Source organism: Schistocerca serialis, chromosome 6, assembly GCF_023864345.2.
Source record: "Schistocerca serialis cubense isolate TAMUIC-IGC-003099 chromosome 6, iqSchSeri2.2, whole genome shotgun sequence".
Classification (NCBI taxonomy): domain Eukaryota; kingdom Metazoa; phylum Arthropoda; class Insecta; order Orthoptera; family Acrididae; genus Schistocerca; species Schistocerca serialis.
Window position 1 is genome coordinate 232,870,173 of NC_064643.1, and position 16,928 is coordinate 232,887,100.

A 16,928-nucleotide genomic window follows, 5' to 3' on the forward strand; every position below is an offset into this window, starting at 1 on the left:
CTCGTAATAACTTTGTGCCTGATTAGGCGGGCATTCTGCTGTATTATATTCCAACTCTCGGAGAAGTGTCTTAAACGTTTCCACGTCCTCTTTGCATCGTCCCGCAAGAATGACGTGACGCAAGTGCATCGGCAATTTGGTGATGCATATCCTAATTAGTTCCGCAGGCCCGTATGGGTCATATAGAAATTGATTTGCCTGCAGCATGTGGTCGAATAGGCGTGCTGGGCTGCCGAAACCAGACTGGTTCGAATTTGGGAGCATAATTATGCCATGCTTGACCCTATCTTGTGCCGCTTCCGACCAATAGGCGGACAGAAAGGCTTGTCGAACCTCCCGAGTGGAGTTGCAGTGACGTGCTGCCGACCTCATGCGAATCGCCGGTTCGCCTTCCAAAAAGCCACACATATATTCTATCTTATGTGAACTTGCCCAGTCGGGGGGAAGACAGAACTCAAATTGCTCGAACCATGCTCGTGGATGTATTCCTTTTTGCGAATTTCGAAATATCTCAAACTTTCTCACCGTAAGGAAATGTTTGAAATCAAATCCCCGCATTTCCTCCTGGCGAGGCCCTTGAATGTTTCTATTTTTCTCATGTCTGTCCCTCAAAATACATTCTTCCCTGTCATCAAAATCTCCCTCGCGGCCGGAGTCCCTCTCTGCACTGTTCGTATGGCTATTTTTAGTGCTGTTGGCGAGTTCGGAATCACACCCAATGCGGCTTTCCAGATGCGCCACGCGTTCTTGTAATTCGCCTGTTACAGCTTTGTGCCGCCTGTTCACTTCGGACTCTCCCTTCTGAAATCTAAGAAGCAAACGCACATCTTCGGTCTGTGCGACCGCTACCTGTGTAGTATTGTTATCGCTCTCCGTCACCTTCAGCGTGCCTACGATGTCCGCTAATGCCGCAATCTTTTCATGTATTTGTCTGTTGTCCTCCGCCCCAGTTTGCTTCAATTGTTCTACTTGCAGTTCGAGTGCGTGAATCGCTTGACTGTTGTCCGCTACTGTGTTGCTAACGGACGTGGGACAATGCGTTTCCACCTCCCGGACCCTCGAGAGTACCTGCTGGCGTTCCCTTTGGCATTCTTCTCTCAGCACTTGGAAATTCCTAAGTAGCAGTCCTTCGCTCTCTTTCGATTCTGCATCGCGACTCCGCTTGCCCTGTTCTAAGGCTTGCAAACGGTTATCGATTTGTTCAAATGTACAGCCTAATTCTTTCATAATATCGCTTTTTATTTCACTTGCCAGATTGTTTATTCTTTGTGGGAATCATCGGACACTCTCTGCATCCACTTGTCGACTTTATTTGTCTGCTGGATTAGTTTTTCGTCTATTTGTTCGCCTAGCTCACGGATCGATTTTTCGGATTTCTGCGTTGTTTGTTCGCCTAGCTCACAGATCGATTTTTCAGATTTCTGCGTCATTTGTTCGCCTAGCTCTCGAATCGATTTTTCAGATGATTCTTTTTGTTTTCGGAACGATTTTTCTGATTTCTCTGTGTTTTATTTATTTTGTTGGAATAAGGCTTTCATGAGTTCTGCCAAATCAATTTGGTTAGTAGGAGGCAAATTAATGTCTGGCCCTGCTGTGAGCCCATTCGTCCTGTTTTGCATTTTGTCTGAAGTATTTCCCATTGCATTTTCGGAACCGTCCGACGCGTTAATATTCGAAATCAAATTATCCCCTTGGTCCATGTTGCTTAAGTTGTTGGACCGCCTACCTTTAGCTTGGTTATGTGTCTGCATTAGTACAATTTATACCCGGTACACAACACACTAATCACAATAAATGTATCCCCCAGTTACACGAAAGGTATCCAACCTAGTACGCACTTTATCACACGCAAAACAAATTTTTGTCTTTGATCGAAGCAGTGCAATTTACAAGCTAGGAAAAAAAACACACACACACATATAAAACACACAAATATAGAAAACAAAAGAACAAGACAAACAACACAACGCCGCTCAACAACGCCGTGAATCATTTAACAGTCTGCTTAGAAACAACGCAGAAGTTGTTTGAGCGCTGCAGGGAAAGAAATTAAGATTATACAACTCACGCAATCTAACGTTTCAGAGATTCCAGAGTCTAGCTGAATCACAGAACAGGGTCGCCATGTGTAATGTTGTTGCTTTAATTTCTTCTGAAAGCGGTGCTGATACTCTATAAAACCGGGTTAAAATCTGTGAGCTGTCTGGGGATGTTAATCTTGCATTACTGAGCAACTGTTTCATCAGGTATCCAGTCTAGCTTACCAAATTCCCAACCAGACTAACATTAATTATAATCTTTTAATAGTCATATGACAACCGGTGATATATACATAAATTTAAATAAAAGGAAATAAATCAGTTTATATTTCGAAATTTATTTTAACATTGATCATTGAAATTTCAGCATATTAAACTTGATTCACAACTAAACTGGTGCCTTATTTAGGATTGTGAAAATGTGAGTCTGTAATCTTACAGAACACATAAAATATGGAGCCAAGATTGGGAGACTGCATACAACACTGCTTTCATAAAATAACACACGAAGAACGTTGAAACATATGCAAGAGGAAATTAACCACTACCAACCGATTCAATTTTCACCCAAAGAAGTTACATTCGTAGCGCAATCCTGTCCGTCATGTAATTACCACACAGTGGTATACTAAATTCATACTAACTCTCTGTGAAATCATCCCGAAAAGAATAGCTGAGGGCTACTTTGAGGATTACACCACATCCTTCACGTGGTCAACTTGGTTTACACAGAGAGTGTAACTCCACAATAATTTTGGTAGTTAAAATAAATTAGATCGGAAAGCAATTTACAAAAGAAAAACCTCGAACTGGTTACTAACGTCTTACTATTAACCTGATGGGTCAAACAATTGTATAAGCACGTGGTACTGGTCTTACAAAGTACACCCCACGTGGGTTGAACATAAAGAAAAGTTGCTATATTGAAAAATATTGTCAAGACGAGACGTTATAATCTCACGCACATTCGCATTTAAGATTGATGATCTTAGTTAGAATTACTGATCAACACGTGGTTCCACTTTACTCACAAAGTAGTGACAAAGCAACTACTGGAAGATATTCTGAACTTCACACTCGAATCACACTGCGTTGTAATTTAAGATAACATTAGATATTTTAGAGTTAAACCTGAAATAAAGGTGATTAAATTTTCAGTTAGGCTGAACTTAAGAAATCCAGTGTCCTACGGACTTAGCAGACACGCGCTTAGCTGGAGACCTTACCACTTCAGACGCTCGCAGCGGCCAGACTGCCCTGGGCTCCTACCAAGGGTGCTTCTGTATACAAAACGGAAGTGACCAGAGAGGCACCTTCCTATACCAACCTGACAAGGGACGGACAGGACCATACTAAGGATAGAAACCTCTTTGCTTTTAGAAAGCGTAGCTACCTGTTCCGACCTTGGTCCTACTGTTCTCTAGCAGATACGCTTGTCTGCTACGATCCAGCATGCAACTAGAAATACATTTGGTCATTCATTCTTTCACACAAAAGGGAAGGGGGATGACAGTATCTTATCATATACAGTATATAAAAGAAAGCAGATGTAGGTTCCGTATGAGTCTGCGTGACATGAATTACATATAAACCGTGTTTTAATGTGTAGTAGTGTGACAGATCGTTTTTGTTTATGTGTAAAAGTAACACGTTTCATTGCTCAGTCTCCTCCCAGATAGTCAGAAACACAAAGTAAATTTAGATGAGGAATTTATGCCATAAATGACAAAAGAGTTAAGAATTTAACATGAAAGGAATCCAAGAGAGACCTTTCAAACTGCTGTTGACTTTTACTGACAACACAGATTTTAATGAGATACTGGTAGGTATGTAGGGTTCCCAACCTGAAAATATTGAATATGTAATACAGTGTTGAAAGGAACATCCACTATTGACACATTTTGGGGTAAGTTTAACTGAACAGTTTAAAACATTGATGGAATTTGGTAGCAGACGTCAAAGAAAATAAATGTTTTCTTCAGTATTTTAATATATACTTTGTAGGATACTACCAACTACTCACTCCATTGTTATTCTATTTGCCTCCAATTGTCATGAAATAAGGGAAATCAGGGCTCGTGTGGAAAGATATAGGTGTTCATTCTTTCCGCGGGCTATACGAGATTGGAAAATAGAGAATTGTGAAGGTGGTGCGATGAACCCTCTGCCAGTCACTTAAAAGTGATCTGCAGAGTATCCATGTGGATGTAGATCTAGATGTCACATTTCGTAGATTATTCTCCGGGCGTACTGGTGTTCATCACTGTCACTGTCTTGGTATTACTTGTGTTCTCAACATGTAGTTGTATTTTTTTTCAGTGTGTATTATGTCTCTGGTGCTAACACATTTAATCGCGCAAATCCCCATTCTCATCCAGCCTTCGTAATTCTTATGGTCACTTGATTACAAAACTGATAAACTGTTTGCTATTATGTTCGTAAATTGTGCAACTTATTCTAAAATAGTTCGCCGTTAACCAGTTCCTGAATCGATGAATTAGTCAACAGAGATCCATTGTATAGCCTATCAAGTTCTTGAATCTAACGGATTTTCGCCTCTGGGAATATTTAAAATTCTTGATGTATTCAACACCTGCAGCAAACGTCGATGTCTTGGAGGATGTATTAAAAATGCATTTGACTAAATATGACCCACATCCGGAATTTTCAAACCAGTACGGCAAAGATTAGAGTGCAGCCTCAGGCATCGCAGTATGAGGTCGTCACTTCGAGCAAATTTTGTAATTCGCTAAAGAGGGATTTTTGGCCATGTGTTCATATGAGGTTTTTAGAATTGTTTTGATGTCAGGAACACATCACCACATTTATGGCCACCAATTTATTAACGCTCTGTACAAAGTGAATACGAAGAGGCAACAAGGCCTGCCGATATTTAGCTTCGATAGATTGTGCGTTGGTATAAGTGGAAAGACTGAAACGTTGTACGCTTTCTCTACCCCACTGCAGACATAGATTCTGGGTGCTAAGAAAGTTGCATAGAGAATATACTAAAGGTAGTGACTGAGAGGTAGGAGTGCTAAAGCATAGAGCAGAGTAGTGTTAAAAGGAAATCTTGTAATTTATATCTGAACAAATTTGTATTACAAACGTCAATACATTTATCAATTACATGACATTTTATTTTTTATTGTTTACTGTTTCTTCTCATGCCTATAATTTTGTACATAGCAGTTCATTACTGAAAATGCGACATCCAAGTAGTCTATGTATAATCTGCACAGAGTTAATGTAAACCTATCACATGAAAAGACTGGGGGAAATAACACCCTACCCTATGCAAAACAGAAATTTCAGTATTTGAATGTCACTGATGTTAAAATTACTTTGGATGTTGAAAAAATTCATCTAAACTCTTATATGGATTACAAAGGAGTCAGCATATTGAACATGTCATATTATTCAGAACATGGTGCAATGTGTTTATGTTGCAAAGTGTAAGGATTGACTACAGAAATTGTGTTCACATCCTACCAGTGGAAACCATTTCTGCTCAGTTGTTACAGGAAGTGTTATTAGGAATAGTAAATGGTCTTCAACTTATTGGCTATAGGTCTTTTTGTGTTGCAACTGACAACAACAAGATTAATAACAAAACAATGTCAATTCTATCTGTGAAGAAAGCTACTAATGTTGTTTTCATCAAAATGTTGCAAAGATTTCTTAGAGATCGATTCCGCTTGTGATTCCCTTTAAACACTGATTTCACATTAATCACCTCAGACCATCCTGTTGTTATTCTAATGACCCATGTAGCAAATTAAATTTACCGCTAGCTACCTCAAGGCGCTCTGTAATATGTTGATTAAATATTTCCAATACTAGCTTCATGCTCTGTTTCTCTAGTGATGTAGGGAAACACGATTTCACTGTATGAGCATATTTAACAATAGAACTGGAATCTTGTCATAAGGCTATTTAGTGTTTTAAAGGAAGTTACAGAAAACTTATTTTGTTCCAGTTCCTTTCTGACTGGAAACGGAAGACAGAACATGTATCTATCTTCCTTTTTCTGATTCAGCCACAGATTTCTTACACATTTCAAGATGTGAACTGAATCGACTACAAAGAAAAGTGGATGCACAGGGTCACAGAAACCTGAGAGAACGAAGGACGGTGGTGCAGGGGGGGCGGGGGGGGGGGGGGGGGGAAGTGTCCACTCTTGCCTCGCCGTGTGTACGCCTACACATGGACCATTTGCATCTTGCGGCTTTGTGCATCCTAGTTCAGATTTAGCCAAAGTGTGCAGTGCATAGTCACCTTGTGAATCGCTTGATTGCCTGGCCTCCCTACTACCGCACCGACAGAAGAAGAGCGCCTACACGCTGCAAATGCAGCTAATTACGAGTGGCGTTCAATAGATAATGCAAAATATTTTTTTGTTCAGAACGCAGGTTGGTTTCATATAGGATATCAATACACCGTATTCATCCCCATTCTTCTGTATGCATCTGTCTATAAACATAATCTCCTTTCAATGTTAATGCCTTACTTGGAGGGTCTGTATGTCCGTATGGTGTCACTCTACTGGTCGACGTCGGAGCCAACGTCTTGTTGCATCAGTAGCCTCCCCATCACCCAGGTACTGCTTCCCGTGGAGTGCATACTTATTCGGCCCAAACACATGGAAGGCAGAAGGTGCTAGATCCAGGCTAAGTAGATGAGGAAGAACAGTCCGGGGTGTGATGCTCCTCTCGGATGTCCAGACTTAAGTGTGGCCTTCCTTTGTCATGCAGAAGCACAAGTTGGTTTCCATATTTGTGGTGACGGACACGCTGAAGTCTCTGGGTTGCACAATACACTTTCGAACTGATAGTTGGACCATGAGGGAGAACATGAAACAGAATAAGCCCTTCAGAGTCCCACCGGACCTTCACCGTTAATTGACTGGCTTTGAAATTTTTTTTGAGAAGAGATGTGGTGTGGTGCCCGCTTTATGGATCGCCGGTTTCTTTCCGGCTCGAAGTGATAATTCATATTCCATCGTCTCTGACGATGCCTCGTAACGTGCAAGGAACTCCGCACACATAGTCCTTGGTTGGTCTTTATGGTCTTCAGGCAGGCGGCGAGGAACCCGGAAGGCACATCGAGTACGCTAACTGGTTTACCAATGTGTCGGTACTATCAACGGAGACGTCCAGTTGAGCAACGAGGTGTTTCATCGTGATACGTCGATCACCTTATATGAGATTGCCTGTACGTGCCAACAACGAAGGAGCCACAGCTGTATGCGGTCGGCCGACACGCGGGAAATCGGACAGGTGTGCGCGAACTTGTTGCAAGTAACAGCCGCCTCGCACAACGATCCACCGTGTTTTTGTTCATTGCCAGGTCTTCGTAGACATTCTACAAGCGCCTATGAATATCTGCCCTCCTCTGGCATTCGTGCGAAAGAAATTCTGACAGCTCTCTGCTTAGAATCCACCATCGTTACAGACATCTTTTGAAGGCCACATACAACTTCAACACCCACCAGAACTTCGTGAAGCCGGGTGGGGTAGCCGAGCGCTCTGAGGCGCCTTGTCACGGTCGGTGTGGCTTCACTCATCGTAAGTTCGAGTCCTCCCTCGGGCATGGGTGTGTGTGTGTGTGTGTGTGTGTGTCGTTCTTAGCGTAATTTAGTTTAAGTTAGATTAAATAGTATGTAAGCTTAGGGATCGATGACCTCAGCAGTTTGGTCCCATGAAACCTTACCACATATTTCCAAAAAACTTTATTAAAGTATAGAGGCTGGCACAGGAATAATCCACAATGTCCCACAACAAATACCGCTTTTTTCAGCCGAAATTCGTCGAGAAAAAAGTATGTTGCATTACTTATCGTACAGTCCTCGATGAAGTCGAATTCACAATACGTCAATGTAATAGTCAATGTCAATAAAACTCACCCACAGCCGTGTGATTTAAGATATTATTTTATTTTACTGTGAAGGCTGCCAGTTTCAGTCATTCATTATGCCATCTTCAGGTCCCATACGCATCTATCTGTCGTACAGCGCCATAAATCGCTTTATACCGTGAATTCAATCGTTATGAAATTGATTCATTCGAAGACGTGATAGCAACTATCACGTCTTCGAATGAAGCAATTGTATAACCATTGAATTCACGGTATAAAGCGATTTATGGCGCTGTACGACAAGTTCGTTTATTTGGATAGATGTCTATGGGGCCTGAAGGTAGCATAATGAAAGAGTGAAACTGGCAGCCTTCACAGTAAAATAAAATAATATCTTAAAGTACACGGCTGTTGGTGTGTTTTATTGACATTGACTATAACTTAAGCAGCCAATGTCCCCTGGCCATGGTGGACCAACAGAGATTGAATATATTTATGAGTTCGTTACTTCAATTTGTATAAAAAATGCAGTGGAAATTACTATGAAAAGACCTGCTCAGGGACAGACGAAATAATTGCAGTATGTTGAAAAACAGCTTCTATGCTACTTTATTTAAGTACTGCTTTTTGTAAGGTACAGTCAAATTAAAACGAAAAGGACGAGAAAAATAAGAATTCCGTTTATTATTTCAAAATAATTGTTAATACTTTTAGCCCATTGTGGGAAAAGATGGTCAATGCCTTTATTGAAAACTGTTTGCAGACACCTTGCGAACCATCATTGTTCCATGGCATGAAACTCTTCATCCGAAAAAAATCGTTGGGCACGAATGTCTTTCTTCAGGGCCCCAGAAATATGTATACAGCATGAGGAGATGTCAGGACTACAGGAACTGCAGCAATGAATTAGTTTCCTTCAGTGGTGATGGGGGTGGGGGAGACCTCTAATATTCAAGCAGTCCAGCAAGACTGGGCTATGGCACAGGGTGGCGGTAATGTAGGCTTGTGGTAATCCTTCATTCGTTTAGTCGTTTACCAAATCCAGTTACGGTAAGTAAAGTTTAGATGCTATGATGTGTCACTCTTCGTCGAGGCGGGCCGGGGTGGCCGAGCGGGTCTACGAGCTACAGTCTGGAACCGCGCATGGATGTGTGTGATGTCTTTAGGTTAGATAGGTTTAAGTAGTTCTAAATTCCAGGGGACTGATGACCTCAGATGTTAAGTTCCATAGTGCTCAGAGAAATTTTTTTCTTCGTCGGGAATGTCGACGGACGGCATAATTCTGATGACGGATATATTGCCAAGGCTGTTCAAATACCTGCAGTAGATTCGCTGAGAAGTCCTTAAACATTTTCCATACATCACCCGTCTCTCCACATGCGATTTACATTCACTACCGGATATTAAAATTTCTACACCTCGAAGATGACGTGCTACAGACGCTAAATTTAACCGACGGGAAGAAGATGCTGTGATATGCAAATGACTAGCTTTTCAGAGCATTCACACAGGGTTGAATGCTGACATGAGGAAAGTTTCCAACCGATTTCTCATACACAAACAGCAGTTGACCAGCGTTGCCTGGTGAAACGTTGTTGTGATGCCTCGTGTAAGGAGGAGAAACGCGTACCATCACGTTTCCGACTTTGATAAAGGTCGGATTGTAGCCTATCGCGATTGCAGTGTGTCGTATCGCGACATTGCTGCTCGCGTTGGTCGAGATCCAATGACTGTTAGCAGAATATGGAATCGGTGGGTTCAAGAGGGTAATACGGAACGCCGTGCTGGATCGCAACGGCCTTGTATCACTAGCATTCGATATTACAGGCATCTTATACGCATGGCTGTAACGGATCGTGCAGCCACGTCTCTATCCCTGAGTCAACAGATGGGGACGTTTGCGAGACAACAACCATGTGTACGAACAGTTCGACGACGTTTACAGCAGCATGGACTACCAGCTCGGAGACAATGGCTGCGTTTACCCTTGACGCTGCATCACAGACAGGGGCGCCTTCGATGGTGTATTCAACGACGAACCTGGGTGCACGAGTGGCAAAATATCATTTTTGCGGATGAATCCAGGTTCTGTTCACAGCAGCATGATGGTCGCATTCGTGTTTGGCGACACTGCGGTGAACGCACATTGGAAGCATGTATTCGTCATCGCCATACTGGCGTATCACCCGGCTTGATGGTATGGGGTGCCATTCGTTACACGTCTCGGTCACGTCTTGTTCGCATTGACGGCACTTTGAACAGTGGACGTTACATTTCAGATGTGTTACGAACAGTGTCTCTACCATTCATTCGATCCCGGCGAAAACCTACATTTATCAGGACAATGCACGGCAGCATGTTGCAGGTCCTGCACGGGCCTTTCTGGATTCACAAAATGTTCGACTGCTGCCCTGGCCAGCACTTCATCCAGATCTCTCACCAATTGAAAACGTCTGGTCAATGGTGGCCGAGCATCTGGCTCCACGCAATATGACAGTCACTATTCTTGATGAACTGTGGTATCGTGTTGATCCGGCATAGGCAGCTTTACCTGTACTCGCCATCCAAGTTCTGTTTGACTCAATGCCCAGGCGTATTAAGGCAGTTGTTACGGCCATAGGTGGTTGTTCTCGGTACTGATTTCTCAGCATCTATGAACCCAAATTGCATGAAAATATAATCACGAATCAGTTCTAGTATAATATATTTGTCCAATGAATACCCGTTTATCATCTGCATTTATTCTTGGTGTAGCAATTTTAATGGCCAGTAGTGTAGAATGAGTTCCAGAATAAATATATCGACTCCCCAATTTTTCCCTGTGATCCTCACACATGTGTCACCGAATTATTGTGCCATCGACAGCGGCTGCTTTTGGAGAGGTAAGTGTACTGTCGAACACCCTAAGAGTGCAAGATAAAGCCGTTATACCGGATGGCTTTCCTATGGGTCGTCAAACACATTTTCTATAGTGTTTCGACAGATATTTGTAATTTTGTTTTTGAAACTTGTAGCTGGAGTCAGTCTAAACATATCCTACTCATCATGTATTTCACACGACGCCGAATGTCGAAGGAAAGTGTTGGATTTCTTCCCTTTATAAAGAAAATAATTTTAAATCGGAATTTTATGTGCTCTTTCGATAAAGCGATTCCAAATTAATGTAGTGCGTTATTTGTTTTATCGGTATGAATTAACATACCTATTGACTTAGGCCTTAATTTGAGGAAGACATTTCTGAGAATGTACGATTGGAGCACAACATTGTATGGTAGTGAAACATGGACTGTGGGAAAACCGGAAGAAAAGATAATCGAAACATTTGAGATATGGTGGACTGACAAGGAATGAGGAGGCTCTGCGCAGAATCGGAGAGGAAAGGAAAATGTGGAAAACATTGACAAGGAGGACAGGATGACACGACATCTGTTAAGACATTAGGCAATGACTTCCATGGTACATGAGGGACCTGTAGAAGGCAAAAACTATAGAGGGAAACAGGGATTGGAATACATCCACCAACTGATTTAGGACGAAGGGCCGTCCGTGGTGGCCGAGCAGTTCTAGGAGCTACAGTCTGGAACCGCGCGACCGCTACGGTCGCAGGTTCGAATCCTGCCTCGGGCATGGATGTGTGTGATGTTCTTACATTAGTTAGGTTTAAGTGGTTCTAAGTTCTAGGGGACTGATGACCTTAGAAGTTAAGTCCCACAGTGCTCAGAGCCATTTGAACCAATTCTTAGGACGAAGGTCTCCAGTACAGCTGTGAGATGAAGAGGTTGACACAGGAGAGGAATTCGTGATGCCGGCCGCGGTGGTCTCGCGGTTAAGGCGCTCAGTCTGGAACCGCGCGACTGCTACGGTCGCAGGTTCGAATCCTGCCTCGGGCATGGATGTGTGTGATGTCCTTAGGTTAGTTAGGTTTAAGTAGTTCTAAGTTCTAGGGGACTGATGACCACAGATGTTAAGTCCCATAGTCCTCAGAGCCATTTGAACCATTTGAATTCGTGGCGGGCTGCATAAAAATAAAAATAAAAAAAAAAACAGGGAGAGCGAAATACGGAGAATAATCAGTATCTCGACTGAGGAGTGCTTCTGCATGGCGCATGGCGGTAGCGATGAGAGCCACGGTAATGCTATCAGCTGCTGGAGTACTGGGTACTCAACGTGTTCCATTGTCCTTTTAACACATACTGATAAAACAAATATCCCGTTAGACTTATTTGGAATCTCTCGAATGCGCACGTAAAATTCCACTTTATAAATAATTTTGGTTGTAATGGAAAACAAACCGACGATTTCCGTCGACGCTGGGCGTCGCATGAAAGACGTGATGAGCAGCATGTATTTGGACTGATTCGAGCAACAAGTAGTAAAGAAAAATTAGAAACACCTGCCGAAACACCAGAGAAAATGAGCCTGACGAGTCTTTGGAGAGACACCCCGTAAAGCTATTCCATGGCAGATTTTCACCCACATTTTTCAAGCTTCGCTATGCAGGGTGGTCTCTTCTGCAGCATGCATATGCATGTTCTCCCTCCCTATTAACAAAAAATTAAACGCGAATTACACTTAGAAAGTGGTAACTTCCTCCTTGTAATGCAAGAACCTGCAGTGAGAAAATTAAAAGGACCAATAGGGTGTTTACTGAAATTACGAGCAGCACGGGATGGTAAGTGGCGTGCTCATTATGATACTCATTTTTTATAAGATCCTACATTGACAGGTTATTACACAGTTACATGCTACTAAGCAAAGTGTATATTAATGACTGACTATGCGAGGGTATCTCTACCCACTTTAAGGTCCGCTTTGCAACATGTTGAGAATATTAACATAGCATGTTCCTCGCTAAACGAGAGACGAAGTTTTCACAGGATTAGCTTCTGACTTCTTGGAAGAGTGTCTTACCTCATAAAACCATTTCCTTCCGTTTTCTTCTACATATAACGCAGGCGGTCTTCCTTGTCTCGCTCGCCGCTTTTCTTCCCCTCTAGTTTCCCTCCACACTGGCTTTGATCTTGATAATCTTCTTACTGGATCTAACAACTTGGTTCGGGGATTTACGCAGAGAGACTTTAGCACTCCTGCGTTCACCGTTCGTCCTGTTTTGTTTTGATGTGAGCGGAAGTCCCTGCGGCCTCCTGCCTCGAATAACAAAATACGGAATTCGTCTTCCAGAAGAAGCTAACGGTCCAACTAACTTGCACTGTGCCATCCACGGATCTCGGATGAATGATCAACCACTTGTAAAGAAATTGAAAAACTCGCTTTCTGAAGATTACGTCTTGTTCCTGTCTAAAGTATATTTCTTATTTTACCTGAAAATAATTTTACATTGTAAGAGTGAGGATGGGTACGATACAAAGATTATGTACAATTAAAATACTAGATCTGGTTTTAGGAATGAGCGAAGCTTCCAACAGCAAGTCTTCTTGGTTCATGTTTTGCTTTGTTTCAATAAAACTTTTCAATTGGAAGCCGGAATGATGGTTAAACAGATGGTAGTTCTTTTCCCCTGATTCTGTACTGCCCTCTGCGTTCTCTCGCAAGTGACGCTAAAGTCGACGAATAATTCAATTCTACCTCCCCCATTATACATCTTTACTAAATGTACTATAGTTCAGTGCGTAAATCACATCATACGTACTACTCCTGTGCTATGATTTTCTATAATACTTATTTGTCAATGACAGTGGAATACGGATGGGTTGAAAAAAATCAGCCAACCAGTTGCAAAGCAAAGGTTTATTTAGCCCTTCACCTAGGTTTCGGTATTCATAAAAATATCTTCATCAGAAGGAGTGCGCCCAAAAAATGAATATAAACGCTTACAAACTAATTTTGTGTACATAACAAAATAGTAACAGAAAAATGTGAGTTAAGCCTACTCGCTTGTTACATCACCTGGTGGTAAATTACATTAGCTGAAGCCGAGCGGCTCTTGTCAAATATAAAATTGATAAAAAAATACCAGAAATGTCATGTGCCATAGCTTGAGAGAGCAGCCAGATTAGTCTCAGCGTACGTCAGAATAAATGCACAAATGTATACGCACACTGGTAAATATAAAATTATAACAAGAGTCTAAAGAGAAAAAATATTTGCATAACGTAAGTATTCACCATTCCAGACGCAGAGGACAAATGTTCAACGCTACAGCCCCAAGCGATAAGCAAAAATCGGGGCGCAGAGGGCTCTAAATACATGCGCGTCAGAATTACATCTTGCTTGTGTTCAGTAACAGAATTTTACATTAAAGTACGAATGAAAACTTCTTTTACAACGCTACTAATAATGCAATCAATTTACAGGTATACATTCCGTAAAACTTCTCTACATTTGCTGACAGAGTAATACTGTTCCTATAATTCAGCGCGCAAAAGACCACGGATACCAGTACGTTGGGAAAGAAGAGAAAAGATGGGCTTAAACAACGTCACTAAAAAGAAAAACGGGCGCTTCACTCTACAAAAGGTAAAGCGCTAAGGAAAAATTGGAATGCAGCGGGCGCTACATATATGCGCGTAAGCACTGCGTCTTTTCGGTGTTAAGTAACGTAATTTTATATTAAAGCAAAATAACAATCGCTTATAGAAGTCTGATAGTAACTTTAATAATTTTGGAGGTATACATTAAATACAAATTAATCTGTAAAACATTTATGTGGCAGAGTTCAAAAAATGGCTCTGAGCACTATGGGACTTAACATCTTTGGTCATCAGTCCCCTAGAACTTAGAACTACTTAAACCTAACTAACCTAAGGACAGCACGCAACACCCAGTCATCACGAGGCAGAGAAAATCCTTGACCCCGCCGGGAATCGAACCCGGGAACCCGGGCGTGAGAAGCGAGAACGCTACCGCACGACCACGAGCTGCGGACATTGGCACAGTGGTACTGCACGTAAATTTAGCGCACATAAGATAACAATTCTATTACAAAAAATTACGTGAATTACAAAAAGGTGGAGGAAAGAGTAAAACAGATAAAATTACATCACAACCTAAAACATTAGAACCTTCTACTTAGCTGTATGGAGGCTTGCGCAGAAAAAACATAAACTATATTACAAAACACAATTTTTTGGGAATACCTACCGTAAGAACATGTGCTAAAAAGGCCACGAAATATGAAATCTAGTGATATGAAACGTAAGTAGCTCAACAGTAGAGAGGAAGTACTTTGACGGAAACGGCACGTTCACCGACGTTAGCGGAGATCGGTAGGCACTTATTACGTAACCGTGAGCAGCCATCAAGAGAGTGCTTACTTTCGAGTTGCAACTGATCGTTCAAAATGTTACCGTCTCTCTTGGCAAGAGGTTTATGAATTTCAAGTTCTTATAAGAAATCCAATTTCCAGCCTTTTATTTGCTTGCATGAAGTATAACATTACTGCTCAAAAGAAGAAATGAATCTTTTGAGAAGTATAGTATTACTGGCCAAAAGAAAAAAAAATACGTTTTAAGCTGGTAATACTAATCTCGTTATTATTGAACTAGTGTGTGTAATGTCTCTGTTTGTATGTCTGTGGGGGACAATATCCCTAGCGGCGTCGACGACCACTACAGCGAACGTAAAATCGGACACGTAGAAAAGTTACTCTCGTGGTGAAGCAGCTGCTGACTCCGATGGTTACCTGTCAAATTCTTGAAATGATAAAGAAAATTTCTATGGGATCTTCTCGAACTGGAACACTGCCATTCGCATTTGGTCATTCGATGATTGTCTGCGACTGAAATGAGTTCCTTTTAGTAGAGAAAACTTTCTCTATGCTTTTGACCGCGTTATTGAAGCAGATTCTACAGCAACCATCGACCACCCAATGTTCGAATTCGCATACGAATATCTAGTACATAATAGCTCATCACAGAATCCTTTGATCTAAATTAAATACGCGCAATTACCTTTGAAATGCAACAGACTGTTGTGTCCGTTACTAAATCCACATTACCATTATATATCGAATGTGAACTTCAAAATTGTACTCTATGGCGGCTAACAATGACCGTTTCACGGCACACACTTCCTACACGTCCTCTCGTTATCCTGTCTCGTAACGAAGTCCAGTCACATTCCGATTTTTTTTTACTTTTCTTTGCTCGCCAGGGAGCAACGCTAAGTCAAGGTATAAATATTTCGCTCACGCAGGCGAAACGCGACATCTTGCAATATATATCTACTTTAAACTAACAATAACACTGATCCCGTTAAACTTGTCATTATCTGCTAGCGAAAGTATATCTGTGAAGTGATGTAACAACCCGTATCAGTAACTGCCAGCGAAGGGTAAATGAGAGAAACGATGGTGTCTTTAATTCCCTTGGAATGATCTGATATGACCAAATATTCAGAAATAGAAGAATTTTGAAAATTTCCCGCTCTTTTACCCAACAAGTGCCTCTCATATCTGTCCTTAATAGGCGGTTCTAGGCGCTAGAGTCTGGAACCGCGCGACCGCTACGGTCGCAGGTTCGAATCCTGCCTCGGGCATGGATGTGTGTGATGTCCTTAGGTTAGTTAGGTTTAAATAGTACTAAGTTCTCGGGGACTGATGACCTTAGAAGTTAAGTACCACAGTGCTCAGAGCCATTATTTTGTCTTTAATAGCTGTATCAGTCTGCCCTATATAACAACTAGTGAATTACCTACAGACGACTTTATAGACGCCTGAACTTGTGAAAGGATCTCGTTCAGTTTTTATTGTACGGGCTAAATTTTTGTTTAAACTATTTTTAGTAGAGAAGGTAATTTTAATCCCGAATTTTCTTGTCAGCTAATCAAAAAAGTTTTACCAGATTGTGTCACAGATGGAACACTTGACAGTGTGGCAGTATTGTAAAATCACTACATTGATCAACTTTTCTTCTCCAGGGTCCAGGAGGTCTGCAGCGGCAGCACCGGAACCACCATCACCCTTTCCATTTGCGAGGTCCTACTGGTGAGTCTTTGTTTACAAATTCCTTGCTTGCCCGGTTCATGCGTCCTGTACTCCATCCGGCGATGTGGGGTCCTGCGTTGTCACTGTCA